The sequence below is a fragment of the Marmota flaviventris genome, chromosome 3 (genome assembly GCF_047511675.1).
Source record: "Marmota flaviventris isolate mMarFla1 chromosome 3, mMarFla1.hap1, whole genome shotgun sequence".
In the NCBI taxonomy this organism is placed as follows: domain Eukaryota; kingdom Metazoa; phylum Chordata; class Mammalia; order Rodentia; family Sciuridae; genus Marmota; species Marmota flaviventris.
The window spans coordinates 125,797,842-125,805,832 of NC_092500.1; the positions used below are offsets into that span (position 1 = coordinate 125,797,842).

Consider the following 7,991-nt stretch of genomic DNA (forward strand, 5'->3'; position numbering starts at 1 on the left):
TTGGATATCTTGACTGTAGTTTTTTTCTCTGGGGAACTATGTTGACAAAATTATTTTATCATATAAAAAGCATTATGAGCCAATCTACTCATTGCCACCTTATTTCTGTTAACCATTCTATGCAAAACAGCAATGCTGTTGTCCTCTAAATACTTTTTCCTGTTTTTTTATGGCATTTATTATCACCTGACATTTGTTTATTATCAGTCCCTCTCAGAAACCCTAGAATTTAAGCCCCAGGAGAGTTTGCCTACTTTGTCCAGTGCAATATTTACAGTTGATAGTTGTTAAGTGAAGAAATAATTCCAAACATTCTGCAAGAAAGGAATTATTTTCAAAATTATGATTTATTCACTTAAGGTAATAGAATGAAACTATTAGTGAATATTTAGGAATAATAACATAGAGAACTATGAATCCTGAAATGATAAATTTAAAAAGTGAAATCAATTCTCATGTATACACAAGCATGCAACACATGATGCTTTGATCAACGCTGGATGGCATATATGATGTCAATCCCACAACGGAAATAAAAAACTCCTCTTGCCAAGTGACATTATAGCTACATCACAGTGCAGCACATTACTCATGTCTGTGCTGGTAATGGAGGAAGCAAACCTAGTGTCCTGCCAGTCTTATAAAAGCATAGAACATTATGTTATATCTAGTACATAATGTTTGATAATGATAATAAAGGACTCTGTTACTTGTTTTTGTATTTACTGTACTATACTTCACCATTATTTTAGAATGTATTCCTTCTACTTATTGAAACATCTACTGCATATCTATTGGTGCCTATTAAAATGCAAAAGCTTAAGAAAACACACTACAAAACAGGTGTCCTCCAAACTAAAATTATTAGTAATTTTCCAGGTTTATATTTCTGTGATCCTAAAAGCATTATGACCAGCACCTTTAAGAGAAAAAATAGCTAAAGATGTCCAAAGACATGGCTTTCCAAACCATGCTACTCTGATTAAAAGATTTGACACTTAATGAGTGAGACCACTGGCTCAAAGGGCTCTGGATCCTGACAGTGACAGCAAAGCTCCAAAAGAAACTATTGCCGCAGGAGTCTTGCCTCCAAATGAACAACCATATTCCATGCTTGTGAATAACCTAAAATAATAATAACAACAATCTGCAAACAAGTCAAATTTAACTTATGGTTTATGTATTCCATCTGAGTTTCAAAATTATTATAAAACTGGATTTGCTTTACTTGTAAAAATTTTGCTTTGTACTTGCCTTGTAAAATATCATTACCATTGCCTTTTGTTTGTAGGAGTACTATTACTAACAAAACAACCTGGGTTAATCTGAGATAACAAGTCCTCACCTATAGGATACATAGACTATAATGCTGATCTTCAGTACTAATACTGACCCCAACTAATGAAAAGGGGTAACTGTAAAAATTATGGGCATTAAAGCTAAAACTATTACGTCCACTCCAAGAGTCGTGAAGGTGACCTTCTCAATATTTTAAACCAAAACTTGGAGACCAAAGCCATGGAAGTAAAAGGAGTAAGGAAAGGGCTGCCAATATTTAGGACCTTGCATTCTAAAGTAATCCAGGATCTAGGGAATGAGAGAACCCTTCTAAAAGCTGTAAAATCTTGTGAATCAACTGATGTCCTGATCAGGGCAATCATGAGGATCCTGCTCATTGGAAAGCCAATCAGTATACATTAGGCAAAGAGGAGAATTATTGAAGAGAGAATTGTCCCTGATACTTCGAAGAGAAGCTAGGTGTGGTCAGCAAGACCCTGACCCTTCCTGGTAGACAGCACAACCAGTCAAGAAGATAAAGAAGCCAAAAGGCTTTTCACATGTTCCCAAGAGGGACCCTCGAGGAATCTCAGGTGACCTTAATAGTAGATAGGACAAGGTCAATTTTTTACCTGTTTACTCTTAAACACTTGTTGGGAAAGTATAACCAAAACACAGCCATCATGGATGTATCAAAGGAAAGAAGGTTCTTTAAGAATATCTTCTTTTAATATATCATGAGATGCACACTGTGTCAGCCCTACCAAAAGTAAGTAGAGATGCTATAGAGAAAGAGGTATTATGCATGAGTATCGGATAATAACTATCAAAAGAGGCTCTGCTAAAATCATGTTTTATCTGAATTAACTTAAGTCTGATCATGATTTTTTTAAAAAAATCCATATCCTGAGATGTGTACAGGTAAATAAAAACATTAAGTTTTACTCAGTAAGCTTTTGGTTATGGCCACTATTGGGAGCTCTGGTAAGTATGTCTGCTCCTATTGCTCAACCCTCTCCCTCTGAATCTTCTAATAAATTCTGCATCTTCCAGATTGCAACAATTAATGTTAAGAAAAATTCCAGCCCATCCCTACAACTGAGATTGGTTTTTCTCTGTAAGTTCATGGAGAGGCCACAAAGGAGGGACTGAACACCATCAAGAACAAGGTGAGGAGCTCACAGTGAGTCCTCCCCAACAGCCGCAGCTTGAGATGACAGCACACCAACAGGCCCCTTGACTGTACCTTCTGAGAAACCTGACCTAGACACACCAGATAAAAAAGGACTGGAGAATACAGAGGGCCATTCCAGAGACATGTATAAACACAGATTTGCAGGTGTGTGGCCTGCTGGGGAGGACATTATCTGTGTCCTGGGCTGGACTTCACATCCCACCCTAGACAGTGGAGAGTAGCCTGGGAGGTCTCCTGTAGACCCTCAGAAGTAGCACCTCGGTGGTAGCTAGCTCTGCCTGTCTTCCTGCACCACTGGGCCCTGTATAATGAATGAGACCACTGGCTCAAAGGGCTCTGGATCCTGACAGTGACAGCAACGTTCCAAAAGAAACTATTGCCACAGGAGTCTTGCCTCCAAATGAACAACCATATTCCATGTTGGCGAATAATAGTGGGTATGCTGCAAACATGAAAGGAAATTCAGAATATCCAACACTGAAATACACAAAATTGGGAGAGTGAGTACAGGAATACCATCCCTGGACACTAGTGTGTTCCATAGAGTGTGGTAGTAGAGCATGCAAATGTGAGAATCCAGCCTGCTGGAGTGAGCAGGAGCAAGACATTAAGGGTATTTACTCATCCAGGGTCACTAACAATATCCAGGTCATGGCTCTCCTATTATCTGAGCTCCTCGAGAAGTACCACATCATGGAGCAGGTCCTCAGTCATGGTCTAAAATCAATAACCAACCTGTAGCACCCTGGTAAGGGTGCTAGCTGTGGGAACTCTGTGGAACAAGAAAGACTTCACATTCCTTCCTGAAGTGTTCATGGAGGGTGGCATTTATTTCTACAATTCTGGATGGAAGGATTATGGGGTAGCATCTCTTACCATCTTGGATACAGTGAAAGTGATGACATCTTCCTTACAGAAAGAAAAAGTAGTCATTTATTGTCATGCAGGGCTCAGCCACACAGGTGTCTTAATAGCATGTTATTTAGTTTTTGCAACAAAAATGACTGCTGACCAAGCAATTATATTTGTGCTGGCCAAGTGACCTAATTCCACACAAACCAGAAGACAACTGCTGTGTACAGGAAATTACTCAGTTTCTCACTCCGCTTCCATAGTATTTCTCTTGCTGTGATACCAAAGCACACACTGTCACATTAGTCCAGTACCTAATTCATCAGCATCATCTGATTCATGGTTATGAGTCATGACTTCTGAAGCACATGCTCCAAATTGTCCAACTGGTCTGCAAATTCCTGCATGAAAACAGGCCAGTGGTGATTAAGGTCATGTTGAAAGGTCCTGAACTCTCTGCTGAAATTGAAAAGACCATGTCTAAGATGATGACAATGTGGCTGGATGAAGAGTTAATGAAGCACAAGAGTGAGGCATCAGACCCATTTAACCCTACTGCAGTGGTGGCAGAGTTTGAGAAATGGGATGATTCTTTCCAATGAGCAAGAGTTTGACTCCCTTTGGAAGAGGCAGGATGTCCAGTGATCTATCTGAAAATGTGATTCAGCTACATTGACTCCGATTTAAAGAGGACCCCAACTCTCCTGGAGCAAGAGGAGACATCATGCCTGCCCAGGGCATGCTGGGCCACAACGTCCAGCAGCAGAAGCCCATCAGATATTGTTGAGATGCACCATCTCCAGAACTAGAGTTCCAGAGGCGGCATTGGTTGGTAACACATTTTTTTTTCTGGAGTCACTCTAAATGTGGAGGTTTCAAAAGACCCAAGGATGATGAACCATCACTATTTTGTAGGAGAGATATTCCAAAGGAAGTACAATGAAGGAGAACATTCTCTGTGGGTATTTCACATTCATGCAATCCTTGGGAACCAGTTACACCAACTTTGCAAATCTCCATAAGGATCTAAACCCTTATAAGCAGCAAGTGGCCCTCTGTCATTGTGAACTGCACAGTGGTTAGGGCCCAGGTTCTGTGGTGGAGGATGAGGATTTGCTGCAGCTCTCAGGACTGTGGCTTCAGTCCCAAGACACAGTTTTTGGTTGGACATAAAACCCAGAAAATCAAAGGTCTGTCTGAAGCAGTGCCATGTGCTGACTTGTCATGTGAATTGACTGTTGAAGCAAGGAGTATACTGCCAGTAAAAGCCCTAGCAAATTTAACTAAATTTGTAGAAAAGGAGGAAGTGAAAAGGAAGATAGAAATGTAGCAGAAAGAACTAAATTTCCTAAATGGAGCATGGGAAAGAACATGTGGTGAGAGAGATCCTTTCATCTCTGGTCGTTTGATGTGGTCTTTGGTGGAGCAACTAAAGAAGCTTATAATCACCAAAGAGGATGTGGACACATTGGTTGACAGACACACAGGTGCCACTGAAGCCCTGTTCTTATTAGAGAAGGGACAGCACTATCCTTTGTGTGTTGCATTGCATAGTGAACCTGAAGAAATTCCCATTGAGGTGGAGAAAGCTTGCCTTGTTCACATCATTAAGGCTTTCACTAAAGTTAATTTTGATTCTGAAAAAGAACCAATAGTTTACAAAGTCCTGTGCCACAGTCTGGCTGGGCACAAAATCACGAGCCACCACACACCTTGTAGATTCAAACAGCAACTCTTTATTCTCGAACTGTCACCGGCACTTTACACACACGTTCTGGGGAAATTCACGTTCTGGGCCAAATCCACATTCTGGGCAAAATCCACTGGGCTCTGAATCCCAAATACTCTCTCAATCCCCCGAGAACTCAACGGGAACTCAAGGAGCAGGTGCGCCTGAGGCAGCAGGATAAGCCCTATTCCCAGCAGGGTACATCTTAAACCTGGAACCGCCCTAAACCCGGATATGCCCTGGTCCTTGAGCAAGGTCACCTTAAATGCAATGTCACTGCAAATGACCTGGGTCATGCCATGCGTCATTCTTACTTAGCAATGGCCCTCAGCAGTCCTGAAGAAAATATTTAAGTACATTTTGGGAAGGGGACAAAAATGGCAAAAGAGCCCCAAGCCAGGCCTTTGTGAAGGTAAATTTCTCCTCATGATGAATATGTCAGGCCTAAATATCAAGATAACATTTCTGTTCATCTGTAAATAAGCTGAAGTTTATAGAGCTACTTTTTCTCATAGCACTTTATTTTGAATGCTGTTGGCTTGAGCTGAGAATGATCATTCTTGTTTGGGAAATCATTTGTTTTAAAATATCCTTGAGCTACATCTACTCTTGAAAAATTGCCATAAAGTTGGTGCCACTTTCTTTTATTTATTCAACTGAATTAATATTATTGTTTTAACATTTTAAGTATGTGTGTTTACCTTAATTCTTTTTGACATTCCCGAAAAAAGTAATTCCAAAACAATTATTTTCTTGATAGAACTTTTCCTAGAGGTTTTACCAAATAGATGATTTTAGTAGTAAAACCTTACTGTGTATGTATCCCACTGGAAAGTCACAGAGATTCTTAAACTGTTTTTTATTTGTTACTAAGAAGTAAACTGATACATTTTTAAAGGACTTCTAAAGACATTGTTTGAAATTTCTTGGTTTTTATGTTATTATAAATGTGTCAGAGTTTCAAAATGTATTATTTTTCAAAGACATTTTATTTTACTTTAGTGGATAGACTGTAAAGTGACTGGAATTTTTTTTTTATTTTTTGGTACCAGGGATGGAAACCAAGTTTGCTTAACCACTGACCCACATGATAGCCATTTTCTATATTTTATTTAGAGACAGTGTCTGGCTGAGTTGCTTAACACCTTACTTTTGCTGAGGCTGGCTTTGCACTCATATTCCTTCTGCTGGAGACATTTGAACTGCTGGGATTACAGGCATGCACCACCGCTCTGGGCTATGACTGGGAGTTTTATTAGTAGAAAGTGGGCTTGTCCTTTGTCGGATTTCCAGATGACCTTTCCAACCTTGGCTGTCATAGTAGGCAGGAGCAAGTCTCAACACACCAGGCCTATTCCCACTCTTCAAAGTTGCTGCTGAGCCAAATCACATTTTACAAAGGAAGTGGGATGAGAAGTGGGCAGTGTGTGAAATTGGTAAGGAACAGGACTTGCCTGTGTCCCTCCGGGGACTTCATAGAAAGTATAGTTGTGCCAGCCCTGCTCTCTCCAGATGCCACAGCCATTCTGTAAAGGTGACACAGCCAGAATCAGTCAGGTCAGGGCTAGCCTGCTTGTGCTAATACAACATCCACACAGACAATGGCCTGGAACAGGTCCCACACTCCCCAATCTTCAGTTCCGTAGGCCCACTTGTCTCAGGCCTCTGTCTTTGGCTGCTTTTTTGCTATGAGAATTATAATTTTTAAGTTGAATTGAATCCCAGGTTGCATTTGCCCTAATTGGCTTCAGATAAGGGTGATGTGACTTTTGCCTAAACTTGTTTCTTACAGGTCAAACTATCACTCAGTACTTGAAGCCATAACTTTATTGAAATTAAATTAATATGTAGGAGTAGCAAAGCCCAAGCAACAGAAAAGACACCAGCTTCTTCAGTAAAATTGATATTAATAAGACCAATTTCAAACTAACAAAGGTATTACTTAGTTTTCAAGATGGAATTTCTGGGGAAGCAAGACTAATTTAAAATGAATGAAATTTCCCCTACTCCTTAATTTTTGAATTACAAGTCTAGAACATCAGAAAACATTTTAGTCATTATGGTCTTATTAACTCTGCTGGCAAAGGCTAACTTCAGTGTTCTTCCATATTGTTTAAAGTTTCTTAGGAAATCAAATCCAATGGAAATCAACAAACTTACTAGACCTCTCCTAAAATGTCTCATTTTTCAAGTGTCCACCCTTGGAAAGAAGGAGAGGAAGCAGTTGCATTTTATCCAGAGGTACATTAGATTTCTAACCCCCCTCCCCCAAAAATACTTGTCTTTGCATCCATCAACTTCAAGTGGGCAAGTGTCATCACAGTGATTTTTATCAGCTCTTTTTCTTTGAACCCCCTGCCCCAGCTATTTGCTTGTGTGTCCAAAATACTTGTTTCAAATTATAGAATAGTCATGATTTGACCACAGCACTGCACATCTGAAAATCCAGATACATTAGCTTAAAAGGATATATGATCAGTCTATGTACAAGTACTGTGTTTATTTGAATAAAAATGAAAAGAACAATTCCCAAATAAAACAAAACATAGATTTGTAAATGAGTCTGATGTGTTTAGGAAATAGTTTGTTATTGCTGACAGTTGCTATTGCTCTTTCCTAAAATTACTGTAAGTGTATAGCTAGTGAGGTCCAACAATGAAGGTAGCCCTTCAAATGTGGGGACTTCAGAGTCTACATAAAATAAGGCCTTTGAACTTTCTAATATAGATAAATGATTCCCAATTCTGAATTGCAGAAGTGCCTGGGAAGTTTTGGAAAAAAAAATAACTGTACATATGGTTCATAAATTTCAGAATTTTCAAAGTAACTTTATGTATATTATGGTAGGAAAATACATTTTTTTGTTTTTAAATAAAATAATAAAGTTATAAAAGTAAAGAAAAAACAGACTCAGGTAGTCAAATATTAAATGCTTTC

At 39.2% G+C, this 7,991-nt stretch overlaps 1 protein-coding gene and 1 pseudogene across 1 annotated transcript in view; one reads left to right on the forward strand and one right to left on the reverse strand.

Annotated features, from left to right (window-relative positions):
- LOC114104827 (antigen WC1.1-like) overlaps positions 1 to 7,991 on the reverse strand; it is a 185,280-nt gene that overhangs the window by 122,909 nt on the left and 54,380 nt on the right.
- On the forward strand, positions 2,786 to 6,878 carry LOC114104825 (protein tyrosine phosphatase domain-containing protein 1 pseudogene; annotated as a pseudogene).